Genomic DNA, 19401 nt, shown 5'->3' with positions numbered 1-19401 from the left:
ATTTAATTAGAGGGAGAATGTATCACCAACAGAATCAGGCATTTCACAGGCGGATTTTACCCAGCCACAGGAACTTGTTCAGTTCAAAAGATGAAAACATCACTGTCACAGTTCCAGGTGGGTACAGCAGGAGTTGTTTGCTCTTCTCTCCCCTGCTGCAGAGCCAAGAAAGCATCTTCCCCCTTGAGGGAAGCACTCAGGCTGGCTGAACATCCCTGACTCTTCTGCTTGCCTTCCCTCCTTAACTCCTGCCTGGCTGACTCAGTGCTCCCCAAAACAAAGCACCCATGGAAATGAGAGCAGGTATGTCCATGCTCTCCTCTCTCAGAAACCTCCCTGCTGTTTGGTGCTTGCCTCCACCTAAAACAGGCAGCCCTTGGACTTTTTATCAGTCTTCAGCTGATCTTGAACGATCTTACAGGTGCAAAAGGAACATTTCAACATCAGACCATCACTTAACATCTCCTACCAATTCTAATCAATCAGCTCAGCACCAGCAGTTAATGAAACAAGGAGCTTCCAAGGCAAACACTACCCATCAGAAATACTTGTGCTTCGGGTTGGACTATTTGCATAAAACTTTGGCAGGTGATGAAACAAATCCACTTTCTCAGCAAAAAACAAACCCCACAGTAATTTTGCTGATAAACTACTTTTATTGGGGGTTTTTCGGATTATTTACCAAATTCATTCTCTACTCTGTGTTTAAAGGTTACACAAGATGAATCCCATTGATGAGTAATTTCTGAGCAACAACTTTGGAAGATAAAAATGTCACCACAATTTTGCTGCTCCAAGCTGATTTGCTGTCTCACTCCTAGATCCTCAAAAACAAGGGGTGAAGATTTCATTTAAAGGTGCCCAGGTGAATTTTACTTTGACACCACTGTCCCTTCAATCAGGAGGACACTGCTGCAGACACCAGGGAATCCAAGGCTGACACCTCAGTGATGAAACCCAGCCCAGAGCCTTGGGCAAGGCAGGGCTGAGTGAGCAGCATGGGGAGGGCAGCAGGCTCAAACAAGCCTCAAAGCAGAACTTCTGCAAGGGGAGAATTGCTAAAATCTCACCCAGCACGGATGTTGCTGCAGCCCAACAAGGCACAGTTGAAATGTATAAAAAAAATCAGTTTCATCACTGACCCAGCTCCCCTCAGCTTCAATGAGCCACCTCAAAAGTCACAAAGAGTCCACAAGATTCCAGCTTTGATACAAATTCAATCCTCAGCAACCCAACCTCAGCTCCTCTTCTGACCTCCAAAGGTCAGACCAACCCAACCAACCCCTCCATCCTTGTGTTGCTTTTTTTGTTCCATCATTCCTCACTCTCCAGCTTCCTTCTACCAAAGGCTGGCACCTTCCCTGCTCCTGCCTTTCTGCAAAGTACTGGAATCTCTCCATGCCTTCTCACTCACATCAGGATCCAGCTTGGTCCCCAGTCACTACACACTGACTGCATGAAATTGTTAAAGCCTGACAAGTGCATGTGCTGCTCTAATGGACTCTGCTGTTCTTAATACTGGAAATTCCTTTATTATTCTAAATAATAAAGAATTCTTCATTATTTCGAGAGTAACACACCCCACCCCCGTGCATCACAAAGAGTTGAAGGAAACAGACCAGCAGAAATCTCTTTATAATTCCTAATTTCTTATCCCATAAGAATTTATTTGGGATCACCTTTATCTTTATTACAAAAAATTAGAAAATCACTGTTGGCTTTTTTTTTTTTTTTTTTTTTTTTAATAATAGGATTCCTGGTACAGTAACACTGACTCAAAGACTAGACTTTTTTTTTTAAGATGACTTATCAGGTAGCCTAATCTGTATTCCTGCCAAAGCAAGACTATTCCTGACAATATTAGCACATTGCCTATTCTTGTTTTAGCTCTGCCAGGGCCCAGAGCCACAGATCTGCCTCCCTTGCACATCTACAACACTGTTAATAGCTCTGGGAGGGGTCTGCCAAGAACCACACCAGCACTGAACCCCTGGGCACCGTTCCTGGTGGGCAAACTGCTCATTCCCTGCTCAGCAGCCCAGACTTGGAAACAGAACTGATGACTCACTTCTACAGCTTAAAAAAAAAAAAAAAAAAAATTAAAAGCCTTTTTAAAATCGTGATTATCTAAGAAATCTTCCCAAGCCCGTGCCTCCACTTGTGCTGTGACTGAGCAGGAGCTGTGCCTGTGGTACCTGGCTGCCCCAAGAGCAGCATTCCAGCTCCCCAAGCACAGCTCTGCCTCCTGCGTTTAAGGCATTGCACCACTGTTAGTGAGGAGCACAAATTCAAGTTCCATTCACTCCGGGCCTGCCTGCTCACACAATTCCACTTTGGCCATAATGGATCTACCTGAATTTCATTTCTTTGAGAGGTAACATTGCTGCTATTCCCATTTAAAAATTGAGAAATTCCATCAGCAGAGGCTAAAACAGACCCAGAGAGGCAGCAGCTCCTGGGAATTGAACACTTTGTTATGGCTCTGAAGAGGGACCTACCTAAAACCACATAGGAAACTCTGGGGGGAAAAGAACAAAATCATTCTGTTCTTTTAACTGACTGATTTCTAAAACCACAAATATGGTGAGTAAGCAGAGCACATTCCATATTGCAAAACACAGAATCATGCAGCCAGTCTGCAGCAAGGACACAAAACACAAGTGTCAAATTCTTCCTGAAGGATATGGGTGACCAGACAATGTCTCAAACACCTGAAGTTAATAACTAATTTAAAATTTAAAAAAAAATCAAATAATTGGTTCTCAATATGAAAAAAAACCAGTTGTACTGTGGGAAATATTTTAGAAATGCCATGGTTTCTGCTTTTGGGCAGCTGTAGGTTAGCACTGGCATGTTGATATAGAAATACTGGGCTGAAAACCCAAATAAAAGCTGGTTTGGGAACTGTGGGGCACGTGCCCCACATCTCCTGCTATGTAACACTTCACTGCAATAATTGTGTCAGTTATTATATTTATAACAACATTTCCCTGGGAGACTGGAATTGCAACATTCCAACTAAAGGCTAAACAATTAATTAATTTTTTTGGGGTGGACAAAACAAGCCAGCACAATCTGGATGAAGATGGCTGAGGGCACTGACCAAACCTAAAAGCAAGTTCCAGGTGGATTCTGATGGAGCAAACCCAATCCTCTAGAAATAAAATAGGAGAAAAGGGGACAGAGCTTTTCCTAAATTTTTTCAAACAGTTTTCACTCCTTTAAGAAGTTTTGGGTTTCACAGAATGGCTTCTTTTTTTTTTTTTTTTCCATTCCAGAGACAGAAAAAAGTGCATTGAAAATGTGTTCTGTAACAGGGGGGTTTTGCTGAATTTCATCACTGCTGTGATGGAGGGTTCATGAAATGAGACAGGTTTTATAGGACAGGCACTGCAGTCCTGGCTGAACACTTCCAGTGTGTTACCACAGCATTTCACAACCAGCACTGAGCTGTCCTTAGTTTACACAGTGGCACAGAAAAGTGTTGAAATAGCAGAGGAATTTTATAAACAATATTGAAGGGCGCCAATTTTACAAAAAAAAAACCCACAACATCAAACCCAAGAATGGTTTCAGGTGTTGATACAATTTCCTCTTATCTTTATTATTTTCTGATATGGCTGAAGATCAGGCCATTGAATGTAAAAATCTGGAAATGGTGCATTTATACAGCTAAATAAGAAGTAACCCTTTCACTAATTGAGCTTGCCTTGAAGCCACAGGATTTCTAATGAGCCACCTCCAAGAACTGCTCAACACTTGTGTGAACAGTTTGACTCAGAAACTCTAAATCAAAGCTGCTTTACTGTAATCAATATCAAGAGAAATGGAAATTTAAATTTCCATTGTCCTCGTCATTTTTTATACCCATTCTTTAACCAGAAATGTGAAAATAAGTTGTATTTACCTCCCTGGTGTTTCTGTGCTCGTTAAACAATTTGGTATTTTATCTGCCTCAGCTTTCTCCACCAGAAAACAGAAAGGCAATTGTATTTTCATTAATTCTAATCAGAATCATTATCCTGTTAGAGCAGAAAAGGGTTTTTATCCCAGGAAACCCTATCCTGAGAGATGAGCTAAAAGCCTTGAGTAGAGCAGCACAATCCCAAGGAGTTTTCTGCTGAGCAACTTTTGCAGGATCAGCTCTGCAGCATTGATGGATCTCCATTTTCGACATAACTCACTTTGACAGATTTATAAAACTTTTATAAAAATCCTCCAGACTTTTATAAAAATCCTGTCTGGTTAGTATATCTGAAAGTTCAACACAGGGAAAGATCTGTAATACTCACTTTAAAAATCTTGCTAGCAATCAACAGCTTAAATTGCAAGCATTTTTAATTTGAGGAGAATGAAAAGCTGACATGAAAACTTAAGAAATTCTAATTTATTTCTCTCACTACCACATGCTCAGAACATTTGCTTCTGTCTCAGTTAATGATTGCACAGAACAGTAACTGTCTCACAGGACCCAGAGTGCTAAAATAGCAGGGTTAAACAAATGTAATCTCAAAAATTAATCCCAGTTCTTTCTGCAGAGCAGGAGGTGCTGGTGTTATCATTCTGTTCATATTATCTGGTCAACAAGAGCCAATAAATTTCCTCTCTCCTCCCTTCTTAAGGAATTAAGCTTTCCACCTACACTCTTCTTCCAAAGGGGATCCAACAGTAACTATTTTAACAGTGCTCAGAAAAATGGATACATTGAATGCCATCAAATTGAAGACAAGTGCTGCAGAAAAAGCTGTTTTATTGATGTATTTCTTCCTGCTTTCTCACCCTTGCAAGATGCTTGCACTGTATCCACCCTCCTTTCTACACCATATTCCACACAAACACACAAGTTGCTCATTTTGTGCTCACAGGAATTCTTCAGTCACTTAAATCAATTTGCTTCTTTGCAGAATTTGATCCAAATATTCCTATGGAAGTTTTACCACCACAGGGGTAGATTGTCTTTTTTTTTTTTTCTATTGTGTATATAATCATCTCTCCAGGAAATTAAATACTCCCACCTCCACCCTCACCTACATTTCCAATTTGGCAGCTATCTGCAACTCTATCCCTAAAAATCAGTTTGACGTTTGTGGGAGAAGCTTTCCACAGAGAAAGAAGGAACGGATTTAATCAGTAATTAATAACCAAAGCTTCTCCCACAACTCAAAAAGCCCAAAACCAAACAAAGAGGGATTAGGAGATGTGATGTTAAGATTTGGGTTCACCTGAATGAGGTGAGCACCTCACTTTCCAAAGAGCTGTGTTCTGGGAACAGGAGGTCAACACTGAGTGTCTAATGGCAATAAATGAGTGTCAGATGCTGTTACCTCATCACTGTCTGTGTGTCTAACTCCAAATTCCTTCATTCTAGAGAGAGATGCAAGCAAACCTGCACAGCACTGTCCATTTGTGATCTGTATTTGTCACACAGCTCAGAAACAGGCAATGCTTTCTCAGCACAGCACTTCCAAAGGATACGGGGCAAGCAGCAGACTGTGCACAGTATTTTATTTAACTGGATGTGTTAAAAGTCCCTGTTTGAATATCTTCACCAGGGTGGTCACATCAGAGATATTTAAAAGTAATGTGAGAAGAGAGGAGGTGGGAAGAGAGAGACTCTTGCATTTGGGAGACAAAAGGTATTTCTGTAGCTCTAAGCTTTGCTGTCTTGTGAGAAACTCCTACAGAGCTTTAATCTTTATCACATTCTATCAAAGTGCTACTTTAAAATGAATTTCAGTTAAAAGAAATTAATCTTGGCTACTCTCAGCCTTAAGCATGAAATAACTCATTTTCTAAGTTCGTTAAAACACAAACAAGGAACTCTTGTTTTCTACAAAACTTTACCACAAGCAATCCAGCAGCATGAAAGCACTTTTGCACCTGGAGATGAAATATTTCCTATCAACAGACCCAGTTTCTAACATCAGAAACACCAGATTAAGGCTTTGCTGTAGGATAAAATAGCACAGAACTCCTCATTACCTGGTCCAAGTCTCAGTTTCAGCAGCATTATTTTTTTGAATGGTGTTCTGTTTAAAGAGTTTGGCACTTGGAATCTCAGCTCCACAGAATAAACCCAAGGCAGGATGGCTGAGAGTCACTGTAGAGGAACCAGCACGTTTCCTCTGGCTGGCTCTTCTTTCCAAACAGCTCCTGTGCCCGATGCCATGGGTGACAGCAGGGTGACAGCAGGACACATTACCCTGCTCAGACTTCCTTCCACGGGGTAAGAGGGCTTTTTATGCAAAGTACCTTCCAGCCCAAGCTTGTTCACACTTACTAAAAAAGCTGAATTAAGAGCTAATTAAGTCTGTAATTCCCCTTTACATTCCATCTCACCCTCAGATCGTGGTAAAGGGGAAGGAAAGAAAGAAAACAAGTTACCTTCATTTAAACAAAACGAAACCTTCTCAAACTGTGGCTCCCCAGGGCAGCTGCAGCTGAGTTCGAAGTGAACTTAAACTCTGCCAGTGCCTCTGGGTAGGCAGAGCTGTGCAACCAGGAGCTGAAATGCCCTTCACCACAGGTGACAGCTCCTAAGTAAATAATGAAACAGCAGAAGTCAAAAAAATAACAAATAAAAGTCTCTGGATTAAGATTACCTTCCCCTAGAGACAGACAGAACAGTATTATATCTCATTTTTAGAAGACTTGAGACACATTCTGCTGTTTAAGACATCTGTGTTAATGGTTTATGAACTTACACAGGTGCACATGGAATTGAAGGTGCCTTTTCATCCAATTTCGTGCCGTTTCTCCTGCTGTATCTTACTGACTTCAAACAGCCCTCACAGCTGCGGGAAGCAAAACTGCAAGAGGCATTTTGTATTTGGGATGTGTTTCTTTTCAAACCTTATCGGGATTTAAGGCTGTGTCCAAGCTGGTAGCAGCACTTTAAAACCCATTGTTACGTTGCCGTATGGGGCACGCACTTGCAATATGGGCGAATTGATAATTGTATTTTCCCTTGTTCTAAAAATAATTTTCAAACGGGAGGGGCTGCCCTATCGCCTAAAGGAATTGAAGCAACAGAGCAAAGTCCTTGAGCTGTTCCCAAATGAGTGCAGCAGCCACATTCCTCCTGAGCCGGCCGTGAACGACCTGCCTGGGGAGGGAAGGGAAGGGAAGGGGGAGGAATCTCCTTTCTCCGCTCGGTTTTCACCCCCGGAGATTCGGATTAAAGGAGCTCCTGGTGTTGCTCTCACAGGGAATTGGGGTTTAGCCTAAGGACTAAAAGGCCCAGGAGAGCCGTTATGTTTATTTTTATGTATCCTCCTCGAAATAATCACGCGGCAATTTTTGTTCCCCATCAGTTGTGATCACGCACAAGAGGAAAGAAATGCTCAGCTCTCAGTCGCAGGGCAGGGACTGCCGCCGTTATTTGCGGCGTAGAGATCTGTAATAGCATTTATTAGGTGAGAACAATTTCTCTGTTATCAACCCCCCAGCTTAGATAAGTCAGAGAACTTTACAAATAGGGCTGCTCGTGATTTACTGGGCTTTCAGCAACGGCCACACTGATGTCACAGGGATGTGAGTCCCTTGAACCCTCAGGGGAACAGGGCAAGTTTTATCTCAACTCCTTTTTAACTGTCAGAAACTCAGCTTTTAAAGAGACTTCCATGATTTAAGGTAGAGGCAAAAATTAGGCAAAGTTAAGACAACGCTTTTAAAAACCACATAATCCCGTCTAGTGCTTCCCTTCCAGAATATTCCAAATAAGGAACACTGCAGTCTCCAAACAAAATTTGCACAGGGAGCCTCTAAACTTAGGGGATCACTATATAAATATATATATATATTTAATTTTTTTAAGCCTTTGCCTGTAAGCTGCTGATTGTCTCTCCAAATTCATCCAGCTTTATTCCATTTCTCTTCTTCCAGCCTCAAGTGCTTTTTCCTGGACCTGCACATTAATTCTTACTGCTCATTCATCTAAATCTCCTCTAACCCTTCAGATGGCTTATGAGATACTGACTCATGGGCAATTTCTTATCTGCAATATCAGAAAAACTGCCGGATATTTTCATATTTTCAAACTTCATTCACGTCAAGAAATTTCTAAGCCAAGAGCAACGTTTTATGTGCTATAAATCAGGGACTATAAACTGATGTGGGACTGTCAAATGCAATTCCTAACAACTGTATGAGCAGCACCACTAAAGTAAACTGAGAAGGAAAAGCCAAACAAGAGGGTTTTGTATTAAAGCAGCAAAACATATTCAGGCCTGTGAGTAAGGCAACAGCTGCAACTCCTCTGGGGAGATCCACACGAGCAGAATGAAATGATGCAGCTTCATTTTCAAAGTGAAATCAATAGAGCTGTTGCAGCAGGAAGTTTTTATTTTAATGCAGAAAATAAGATATATATGGCAGTGCAAGGAGAAAATACAGCAGGGGTGTTTTGTGAGCTACAGGTATTTTATTATGCAGGGATATATACTCTTTTAGGTATGGAAGTCTAAGACTCAACAATCCCATATAAATGTGTAAATTCTTTTATTAACCACATTTGGGGAAGTACTGCACTACTGTAGTTTACAAACTCATTAATTAAAATTTCCAGGAGTTACTGGAATTGCCGTTCAGGGAGCACTAAGTTTATCCAGAATCAATCTCACCCTGTTTCATCAGGTATCTTCAAACCTCAGGGAAGTTTTTTTGGAGGTCATGTAGCTGCCAGGTCCCTTCTGGAACTGTTTCTTCCACCTTTTGGAGCCCTCATTCCCCAGGCCATACGGTTGGGTTGGTTTCTTAACTCTTGCTCACCTCTCTCAGTAATCATTTGGTTAAAAACTTGAAATTTGTCATTCAACAGATGTTCCTTTCTGCTGCACACCACAGGTCCTCCTCTCCCATTCATCCCACGGCTTTTATGCCAGTGCATCCCTGTAATTTAAATGAATCCCATCTGCACCCAGCTTGCATGCTAACACTTCCACAGGGAGAGTGAAGGTGTGGATTTCCAGCACAGCTGAGTTTTCCAACTGGGGAGTCCCCAGAGAAGGTTGGCCTCCTGTTTATCATTTCCCTGCTCCATCCCCAGCCATATGACCCCTTTGTTTTGCCCTGCACAAGCACTGGTGCTGTTCTGACTCCATAAGCTGGTCCAGGGAGCAAATCCCTTTGGGAGAAGGAATAAATATTCCCACTGCCTTAGGCCCTTTCAGCAGCAGACACACTACATCTGCTCAGGGAAACCGTGAAAGACGACGTGGAGTGTGCAACATCAGAGAAAGAAGTTTTGTTTTGAAGGAGCCATGTGTGCAATCTGCTCTCCCTTCGCTGGAGAGCTGCCAAAAGAGCTGCGGCATCAAGGACAAACGTCAGCGCCGTCCCTCAAAGGCACAGCACACAACTGGAGCTGCTGCGGGAGAGCTCCAGTCCTCTCCACCACCCAAACCTTGGGCTGCTTGAGCCCCCAGGGCCTCAAGGATTACACAGGACAACTCTGGGGTTCTGTGACAGTGACAGAAACCTCGCCAGGCTGCCAATTATCTCCACTGTGCCCCTGCTGTGACACACCTTCTGCACAGCAGAGACCTCCCCCACCACTTACACCTGCGCTTGAGCTGAAGTAATTTTTCCTGTGGAAACTTTATGTTCTGGTCCTTTCGCCTTGGCTAAAAAACTGGAGCAGAAGTTTAAATATGACACTTTTTCGGCTTGGTAAGCAGCAGGGAAGCACTCATTTTGCATTTCTGACTTTCCCGAGATAAAGTAGGTCCCAAAAACCGCTCAAGGAGTTGAAAATGCCGTTTCAAGTGGGGCTTAAAGCAAACTAAGCCTGCAGTGCCACCGAAAGGGGCAGTCCCGCTGTTCCTGCCACCTCCTGCGCTGGCATCAGCTGCCTGATCTGCTCCTTTTGACATTATTCTCGAGATAACAAGTGCACGCAGCCAAGATGAGCATGATCACCCCTTCAGCAGCACACAGTTTCACCCTGCTTTACACTCCTCATTAAAAAAAAAAAAAAACAACAAACCCTTCTTAAATAAAAATCTTTCCAGACAGATGGTTACTCTTCGGGTTAAACTGAGCCTTATCATCACCTGTACCTCCTACCTTTAAAGTATTTCCAAAAGGTCCACGTCCTCCCCTTGCTGTGCCTGTTTATCTCAACTTCTATTTATAGGCTCTTTTCCCCCTGCATTAATTACCAGCAAACTCGCCGACTTTGCCGCTCTCCGTCTCCTAGCAAAGACATTTTTGTCCCGCTGCCTCCCTGCGACCCCCACAAGCAGAAAATCGCTGGGTTTGGTGGGGAAGAACTATGAAGAGTTAAACCCTGGGGCGAGCAGCCTTCACCTGCGCTGCCCGTGTCACTGATAAGGGACATTGGCTGCGGTCACGGCCGGGAGCCCTCGGGACGGCTCCGCTGGGAGAACAGGAGATTCGGGGATCCGACCTCAGCCCGGCGGGACCCTCAAGGGACCCCGCATTCCGTCAGGGACCCCCGTGTCCCCTCAGGGACTCCACATCCCGTCAGGAACCCCTGTCACCCTCAGGGACTCCATATCCCTCAGCCCTGCGGGACCCCCCGAGCCCCTTAAGGGACTCCGCATCCTTTCAGCCCCGGTGGGACACCCCAAGCCCCGCATGGACTCCCGCACTCAGCCGGTCCGGGCTCCCCGAGTCCCTCAGGGAACCGCAGCCCGGTGGGAGCCCCTCGCCTCCTCAGGGACTCCCAGGTTCCTCAGTCCCCCTACACCGTCCCCGCTCACCTGCGGCCGCCGGGGACAGGAAAGGGCTCGCTCGCCGCCGGGATGGGGAAGGGAAGAGGCGCTGGAAGCCCAGCGCCAACCCGGCCTGCGACGGCGGCGAGCGCGGCGCCTCCACCAAGTTTCCGGGCGGGGAAGAAAGTCGAAACCTACGTGAGAGGAGGAGGAGGCAGCGCAGCCGCCCAGGTGTCACTCGCTCGCCCGCCCGGCACGGCTCGGCCCAGCCCTGCCCTCCCCTCACCGCCTCCGCCTCCTCCTCCTCCTCCGCCGCCGCCGCCTCCCCGGGCCGCGCACACCCGGCGGCCTTGGCCCGCCCCGCCAGAGGAGCCGCGGGGGCTGGGGCGGGACCCGGGCCTCGACCGCCCGCTGCCCTCAGGGCATCCCCGCTCCCCTCGGAGCGTTCCTCCTTCCCTCAGGGCATGCCCGCTCCCCTCAAAGCGTGTCCTGGTCCCCCCCGGCTTCCCGCTGCCCTCAGTGCAATTCCCCCTTCCCTCAGGGCATCCCCGCAGCCCTCAAGGCAATCCCCATCCCCTAGGGCCATCCCTGCTTCCCTCAGGTCAATTTCCCTTCCCTTCGTGGCAATTGCCACGGCCCTCGGGAAATTCCTGCTCCCCTCAGGGGCAATTCCTGCACCCCTCAGGTCCATCCCCCCAGAGGCAATTCCTTCTCTGCACAGAGGCAATTCCCCCTCCCCTGAGGGCGTCCCCCTCCCCTCAGGGTATCCCTCTTCCCTTCAAAGCATTCCTGCTCCCCTCAGGGACAATTCCTTCTTCCCTCAGGTCCATTCCCATCCTCTCAGGGGTAATTCCTGCTCCCCTCAGGGACAATTCCCCCTTCCCTCAGGAGGAAGGATGGCACTGGGGACAAGGAGTGCTGATATCCCTGTTGTTTCTATAAATTCCAAGCATGTCCAAATTCCAGTGTTCCTATTGAACTCCTGGGAATTCTCCCGCTTCAAACCAGCAAAATGACAAACCACACATGTGGGGTTTTAAAGTTTCCAAGTTGTGTTAGCACTGTGTCCAAGTTAGGAATTCCTCCCAAAGGAAGAGACCGACCCCACAAGACACAACCCATCATAGTTTCTGGGTTCTAATTTCTTTCTTCTGTTCATTACACAGCCTTGGAATTGCTCTTTCTGCAGACAAGAAGGTCATGAAGTAATAAAGAAGATGACGTTCTGACAATAAAGAAAACAGAACTTTAAACCAGTGGTTTAGAGGAGGATTTATTAGGAAGGGAACCTTTGTACACTGAAAGGTAACGTAGTGTAGATGGAACGAGCACACGCCTGTCTGCATTTGATCATTTAGGATATCCCAGAGTCGCTGATACAGACCTAAATGGAGGGAGGAGAAAGTGCTTTTTATGTCCTGAAAATACCTTCTCTGCTTTCATAGGGCTGGGGATCTGCATTATTCAATAATATTCAATTAATGAGAGAAGAGACCATCTTTTATTTGGACACTGGAACTAAATTACGTATAAGATCTTTTACAATGCAAGTCATTCTATGGTTTTATATCAGTTTTTTAAATTCAGGTTGTCCATTTTGTGTCAAATTTTCTATGGAGTCTTTCTGGTTCTTTGCTACCTCATTAATTCCTTCTGTTCCCTGTTTTTGTCTGTTGAAGTCTTCCAGTGAGGGACTGTGAGCTGTTTGGAAGTGAGTGAGGGATCTTTGTGTTGCACAGGTGAGGCTGTAGGAGGTACACCAAAGAGCAGCAAGGGCCTTTCATTATTTTATTTAGATTATTGTTGGAAATCTAATGGAATTGGGGCACACCAACAATCCATCTTTGCCCACATGAGATCCGTGTTTCCCCGGGACATGAAGTGTAAGATGTTTTTATAGGGCTCAGCTGAGAACTATGATCCAGCTTTGCAAACCCATCGATTTTGGTTAGGATAAATTCAATGTCAGATAGGATTTCCTCTGAAGCACCAAGGCTGAGGAGGCTGGGTAGCATCCATCAGATGATTGTAAATAAGAAATACTTTAGGAATAAATCTGTAAGTGTATTGCCAGCTCAGATATGAGCACCAGAATCTGGTGTAGAGACATCAGGCTGGATCTGCACCCCAAACTCACACCTGAGCCTGAACTCCTTAATCCAGAACTCATTTACACTGAGCAGCCTGGCCTGTAAATAGGCAAAGCTTAAGCTGAGCTCAGTAGAGCTGGAGCACTCCCGAGGGGAGAGGCTTAAACCTTAGCACAGAACCATTCCCTCTTCTGTGCAGCTCCGGGGTGAGGACAGGAAATGTGTGGGTGAGCTTGAGGTACTGGGGAGACAAACCCCAGGGAAATCTCAAATGGATGCAAATCTTCAAAATGAGGAATTCTGTCGAGTTAGCACTCGCTGGAGATTTTTATCAGGTGTTTCTGAGTGGACAGCGTGGCCATACATAATTAAGATCTGGTGAAAGTTTATTGTATAAGCGTGCTGGAATTCTGGTTTGGTTTTGTAATAAAGGAATCCCACTGAGTCATGGCTCCTAAATGGACTCATAGAGGACACAGGTCTCTTCTGCACAGCTAACACAAATTGAAGGAACTGAAATTAATTTGTTTTTTAGCCCAGGCGAAAGCAGCCACATCTTAAATAAGGCTTGGCTTGATGACATGAAGTCTTTGCTGTATTACTGGTTCCTGCCCTGGCAACAAGGCACACCAACCCTTAGCTCTGCACTGTGAGCCAGATCAGGACACTGATCCAGCTGAAAAACAAACCAGGTGAAAATCTCTAGAAATACATTTTATATTAAATATAAAAACACGTTTAAAATAGATGGATATCTTTTTAAAGCCAGATAGAGTTCCCCAATCTAGTTTATAATTCAGAAGTGGAATGGATGGATGAGATTCTTCCCAAGAAATGCTAAGGAAGCAAGAAGAGCAAAGTGGCTAAATATGAGACTGATCCTGGTGAAAAAGGATCCCAAACCACAGCTGAATATTCAGTTTGCAAAGTGTAAATTAATTGCTGCACTGGATTGTTGTGCTGGCAGTTAATGTGTTGTGTAAACCTGAAGAGAAGGCTCAGATGTGAGTGTTTTGCATGGAAAACATCTCAATATTTGGGAGAGAAATAGTTTCTGGGGTAACACTCAAATGGTGACTTTGGTTAAATTGTTGTTGGTGAGAATCTCAGTCAGCTGTGCCTTCTCTCTCTCACAACCTCACACTCTGATCTCCATTATTGAACACCAAAATTATGCACAACTCAAGGAGTTTCTATTTACTAGCAGTTCTGCTGAATTACTTGTGTGGTTTTGAGAGCTACAAAGACTCCCTGTCATAAAATCCAGCAATCTCAGGTCGAGTTTTATCTGCTTTCACTGCTGATAATTTCCTGTGTGTGATTTGTACAGTAACCACAGTGTGGGAAAGATTATTATTGTCCACACACCTGTGCAGTGCATGTGTCTGGATTAAAATGCAGCTTTTTAGCAAACAGAATTTAAAATATCAACTGAATAAAGTTGCATGTTTACAGATTATGAATTCTTTTATTTCAGAAGATTCAGCTTTTTTTTTTTAATCTGAAAAGAAGTATTCAATAATCAAAATAATCGGAAAAATAACAGCAGGAAAATTGGATGAGAAAGCAAAAAAACACCACACAAAGATTTATAGATGAGCTTAATCCCATTAAAGTTGCATAAAACTTGGTAACTGTGTGTGTGGCTGTCCTCTTGTGGGAAGGTGCAAGGAATATACGAGTGCACAGCATTAATTTGGGACTCAACTTTGATGTTTCATCACAAACAAACCGAAATTCCCAACCCACACAAGAATGTAAACACAATTAAAAAACAAATCCCACAAACAAGGAGAGAGAGTCATCCCAGGAATTTATGATTAAATGCCCTGGAATCTCCCTTTTGTGAAAAGATGGAAACGTGTGTGTGTGAGGACTGAGGGCATTCTGGTGAACACAAGGTCCTGAACACTTTGTTTGGATTCATTCTGACAGATTCTATAACTTTTTTGTTGTTGTTTTTGCAGTATTTTCTGCAAAATATTGTTACCCGTGCATTGCTTACTGTGTTTCCAAAGTCCCAGTATTTGAAATTTAAAAATGGGAGCCAACAGACTATTAAGGAATAAAACACAAGAACCTTGTATGTGTTAGTAATGATTTAGGACTATTTTACATTATCTTTCCTCGTGGTGTTTTATTAACAGTGGGCAGTTATTAACAATGTTGGAGTACTTTATTTGATGGATCTGTAGGATGTTTTCATTAGATGTAAACAGACTGATTCTCTGCTTCCACAAAAGTGCCTCTTGGCAGATATAAAGAGGGCATCTGGATTTTCTTAGGAGGGGAAAAACCCATCTGGCTTTTTGCAGTGAAGCAGATATGATAATATAAGGATTAAAAAAAAAATACATGAAGATAATCACTTTCTGGGTTTGTTGTGAATACTGAAGTTTCTCCCTTAATTTTTAAATGATACTGTTGAAATGCTGCAGCTGCTTTGTAACCAACTCAGATTTCTTTTTATCACAATGCTTCTGTTGCAGTATTTTCACGGAGAGTTCAGAAATACTTCACTTACTAAAAAAAGATAGTGTAGCAATAAATAAAATAATATTTCATTAGGCCAATTTCAGGTCCCACAGAATTCTCCTTTATTATTTTACAGGAGTGGACTTGATCTTTGTGATGCTTAAAAAGCCTGACTCCCTTTCCTTATAAATTTCTTGAAGAAAAGAGATAAGGTACCAAGTTTCCAGCAATTATTTCTATATAGCAAGTATGGTGCTCAATTTACTTTATAGCCTGTAATTACATCACAATTCTCTTAGTTAAAACTGATAACAGATACTGAGGAGACTTGATGCAATTCAGGAATATTATCTATACAGTTTTGTGCCTGGGAGCCACTGCTGCTCTCTGATAGAGAGTCTGTAATAAATAATGTGTTCCTGCAGGGTTTAGAATTTGACCTCCAGCCACTTTTGTTCTGCTAACTGGTTAAAAACAAACCTGATTTTCTGTCTGTGTTTACGAGCTCCTTGGGCAGCTGGGCCAGAGGAAAGGGCTGTGTGTGTCCAGGGGTGTTATCCTGTCCCTGACAGGAAACAATTCCCCTTGGGGTCCTGAGTGAGGCTGTGCAGCTCTGATCTTCCTGGAGAGGCAGGAGGCACAGGAAATCTGCAGCGCTGCTCCTGTGGGGGGCCCAAACTCCCTGCCACGAGGTTTGGGGGGAGCAGGAGTGACCATGGAATCCAGAGCACAGTGTGAAATTCCTGGAGCACCTTCAGGGCTTGCTCTGTCATTGCTGCAAGGTAATAGAGCACCTTTATTTCTCCAGCATAAATGCAAAATCCTCAGTAGGTGTGAGTTTAAGGATTTGATCACCTTTTATTTGGAGTTGTCTGCCAGAGGATAATGCTTGGCCCAGGCTTTCTCCAGTTTTCTGCTTCAGCAGGGGCTGCTTGGCCATACAATGTGTTGAAGACACCTCCATTTGGGAAACTAAACCAGAGATCTCCTTGGTTCATGCCACCACAAAATCTTTCAAACCATTTGCAAAAGAGAATCTCTCAAGGTGTCTCTTGTTTTGTGGTATTTCACTCAGCCATGCATTTACAGCCCACACTGGGCTCAAGAAATAACTGCAGCAAGTCCTGAGTGTCAAACCAGCCATCAGCAGTGGGACCAGGAACTGTGACAGCTGTGCAAAGAATGGAAAAGGATAAAGATAACGGTCCTAAAACTCATAAAAACTGACAGGTTCCTCTCATCACTTCTTCATCCACAGCTTGCTGCAAGCCCTTCAGCACAGCAGGTGCCAGAGCAATTTAAATGTGCATGTAGAAAATATCTCCATAGGGATTACTCCTCTGATGCCTGATTTTCACTCACTTCTGGAGCAGGAGAGGCTCAGTGTCCATTTATTTAACAGTGTTTAGCACCATCCTCCAACAGGGTGAAGAAGCATCACAGTATCAGGAAATGTTGAGATGTTTGTGAGAGAAACAAAATGTACTGAGATAATTTGATATCTCTTTTCTCCCTGGAGTTTCCAGTTACTAACGTTGCCCTGGAATACCTTAGGTATTTACAAATCAATTTTTAATAACAGCAATATACATCCCAAAGGAATGTGGCATGGCTGCAAGTCTCATCAAGCTCTAACACAGATCTGGAGCCATACTAGTTAAACACATTTTTCTTCAAAACTTTGCTCAGGCAAAGTGACATATTTGTAGTGAGACTGTTCAGTCTACACCAAAAAAAGAGACATATCCTGAGGAAAAACAAGATCCATCCAACTAATTGCTATGTTCTGCAGCTGGAGCTCTGTTTCCAGAAAATAGCTAAATATAGACATTCCTGACTGGATGGGTGGGAAGCCAAGGCTCCCTTACAGCACAGATACCCACTAAATAGGATTATCTATTAAAAAGATAATCCACAAGAATTCATTCTGCACTGAGAGGAGCTCAGAGAATGAAGCAATACAGCTGCTTCCAGTACAATTATGTAATTAATAGGACTTCTCTGAAAATGCCACTGTGAGCTCTGCTAGGAGTTATTTCTCACATCCCTGGACCAAGCTGCTTCATTTCCACATGCAGAGGTTCCATTTTGTCAGCTGTCAGTCAGGAGCTCTGCACTGTCCCAGCTGACCTGCAGCTCTGGGTTTCCTGTGCCTGCTGCAGTGCCACTGGAGGTGATGTGAGAAGGAGCCACAAATTCGGTGCTGCTGTCCCAGATTCCTTGGGAAGGACACTGCAACCCCAGCTCTAGGATTTTACATAATCTTGGTACTTGTACATCACTTCTGCTTTTCTAGGTGACCTCTAAAATAGAAGTCTGAAGTGTCACAACAACAATACAGATGTAAAAATAGAATAAACTTTTCATAGGAATATTTTAACACAGTTCTGTCACAGCTTGGAGCTGGGTTTTGGCAGACCCAGTCATTAAACCCTAGATACTTCTGTAACCTGCACTTCAGGGTCTTTTCTGGGGAAATGTAATTCTGCAGAGTTGCCACCTGAAATTCTGGACCAGATGCCACAGATTTTCTGAGGGTTTTCATGGATGTATTACACGAGTTTGCTGGCCATAATTATGGGTCGTTGCAGTAATGGAAGTCCTCTGGGGTGCTTCCTCATTAAGCTGAATTCAGCTGCAAAGGATGGTGCTAAATCCAGTTAAAAACAAAGTGCTGCCTGGGACACAGGACATCCCAACAGTGACTCTCAGTGATTCTGCCAGGTCTTGTCCTGAACACTCAAGTCATCATCCCCGGAAACCAAGGATTTTGTGCTTTTGTCCACAAGACAATTTGAGGATATTTCATAGGCCCATCTTGTCAAACGCCAGAGCAGCCCTCAGAGACTGTTCTGACCAGTTTTATCGGCCTGGCTTGAATTTAAACTATGCATGACTTAGGAAGAACGAGCTCGTTAAATACATTCCAGAGGTGACTTAGCATAAGAAAAAAACACACCTCTTCCGTGCAGGGCTAGCAAATGTGCTGCTAAGTCAGGTGGGGTTGGCCTGTGAATAATTTGCTTGGCTCAAGTGAAGATTTTGCTGTCTGAACATAATAAAAGAGGTTGGGATGAGGCACCTCTGCCTCCAGCCCAGTCATCCACACTTGTAAGATCTTCAAAATACTGAAAGAAATAATAATAGTTTTAAAGGAAGAATGAAGGGATCTGGTCTGAGAGTTACTTTCAGAAATGGAATATGTCTGTGACTGCAGATATTTTAAATAGATCTTCACCAGAAGAGCTTCCATTTGTGTTTTGATCAAAGTGTTCCTATGATGGACCTGGACAGAGCCTGCTCTGTTTCAATACTCTCCTCATTATTGCACAGTAAAACAAGAAATGTACTCAAGAAATGAATAATAATTTTAATAAAAACTTAAGGGATGCTGGGTGAATTGGAACAGAGATCTGTGATACAATATTCACCGAAGTACATAAATTAAATCTGTTCTTTTGGTCATAACCCACTTTAATTCCCCTTTTGGTTGAAATTCTTCTCTGAATTGAGAAGAAATGCAACAGCTACATTGTTTGTTCTCCTCAGAGAAGGGGTGTTCAGGAACCAGGTGCTCTGGGAATATCATCTGCTATATCCCAGTGTGTTTGCTGACATTTGACATTAAATCTATTCAAGATCAGAAATCGCTGCTCACTTCTAGTGTTATCCTTTCTACATTTTCAGAAGATTCAATGGTCAAAGTAATGATCATTATACATTAAAAACTGAAAAAACCCAAATAAAAAAACCAACCAAGCAAGCAAAAATGCCAAACCCACAAATTCTACATCCCTGCTTAAGTGAGGGATATCCAAATTATTAATCTGCCTACCAGGGCTTAGCTAGTTAAGAATTTCTTCAGCTGTGGGACTGAAATATATCCCCAAAACTGAATTACCCAAACAATATTTCCAACTGTCAACTCCATCTCGTAGATCCAGCAATTCCCTGCTGTGGCTGAAGATGTTTTTTTTTTTGGTTGTGCAGCTCACAGGCCATATTTTATCCCAGGACATCTTTTGCTTTCTGGCCCAGCTGCATTCCTCAGCAGCCATGGCAGTTCCCCTCTGCTGATGAGTCCACTGGCAAGTTTATCTTCTTTTCTCATAACCCTTGGTCTTTCTTCATCTTTTTCCCAGTCATCAAAAAGCATTTTG

The 19401-nt window shown here is 43.6% G+C and overlaps 1 protein-coding gene across 2 annotated transcripts in view; it reads right to left on the bottom strand.

Annotated features, from left to right (window-relative positions):
- LOC106853707 (ligand of Numb protein X 2-like) overlaps positions 1 to 10843 on the bottom strand; it is a 28603-nt gene extending 17760 nt beyond the window's left edge. Inside the window, exon 1 of one of the 2 annotated variants that reach the window (XM_088172973.1) lies at positions 10725 to 10843. The gene's annotated coding sequence lies outside the window, so the exon portion shown is untranslated. Of the gene's footprint in view, positions 1 to 6384; positions 9320 to 10724 lie in introns of those variants that run through there. The other variant, XM_088172971.1, reaches the window with a different exon arrangement.
- Between the last annotated feature and the right edge of the window lie 8558 nt (positions 10844 to 19401).

This window comes from Sturnus vulgaris, chromosome 14 (genome assembly GCF_052056855.1).
Source record: "Sturnus vulgaris isolate bStuVul1 chromosome 14, bStuVul1.hap1, whole genome shotgun sequence".
NCBI classification, from domain to species: domain Eukaryota; kingdom Metazoa; phylum Chordata; class Aves; order Passeriformes; family Sturnidae; genus Sturnus; species Sturnus vulgaris.
Note: the sequence above shows the minus strand (reverse complement) of the source record. Positions and strands in the feature narration are given on the sequence as shown.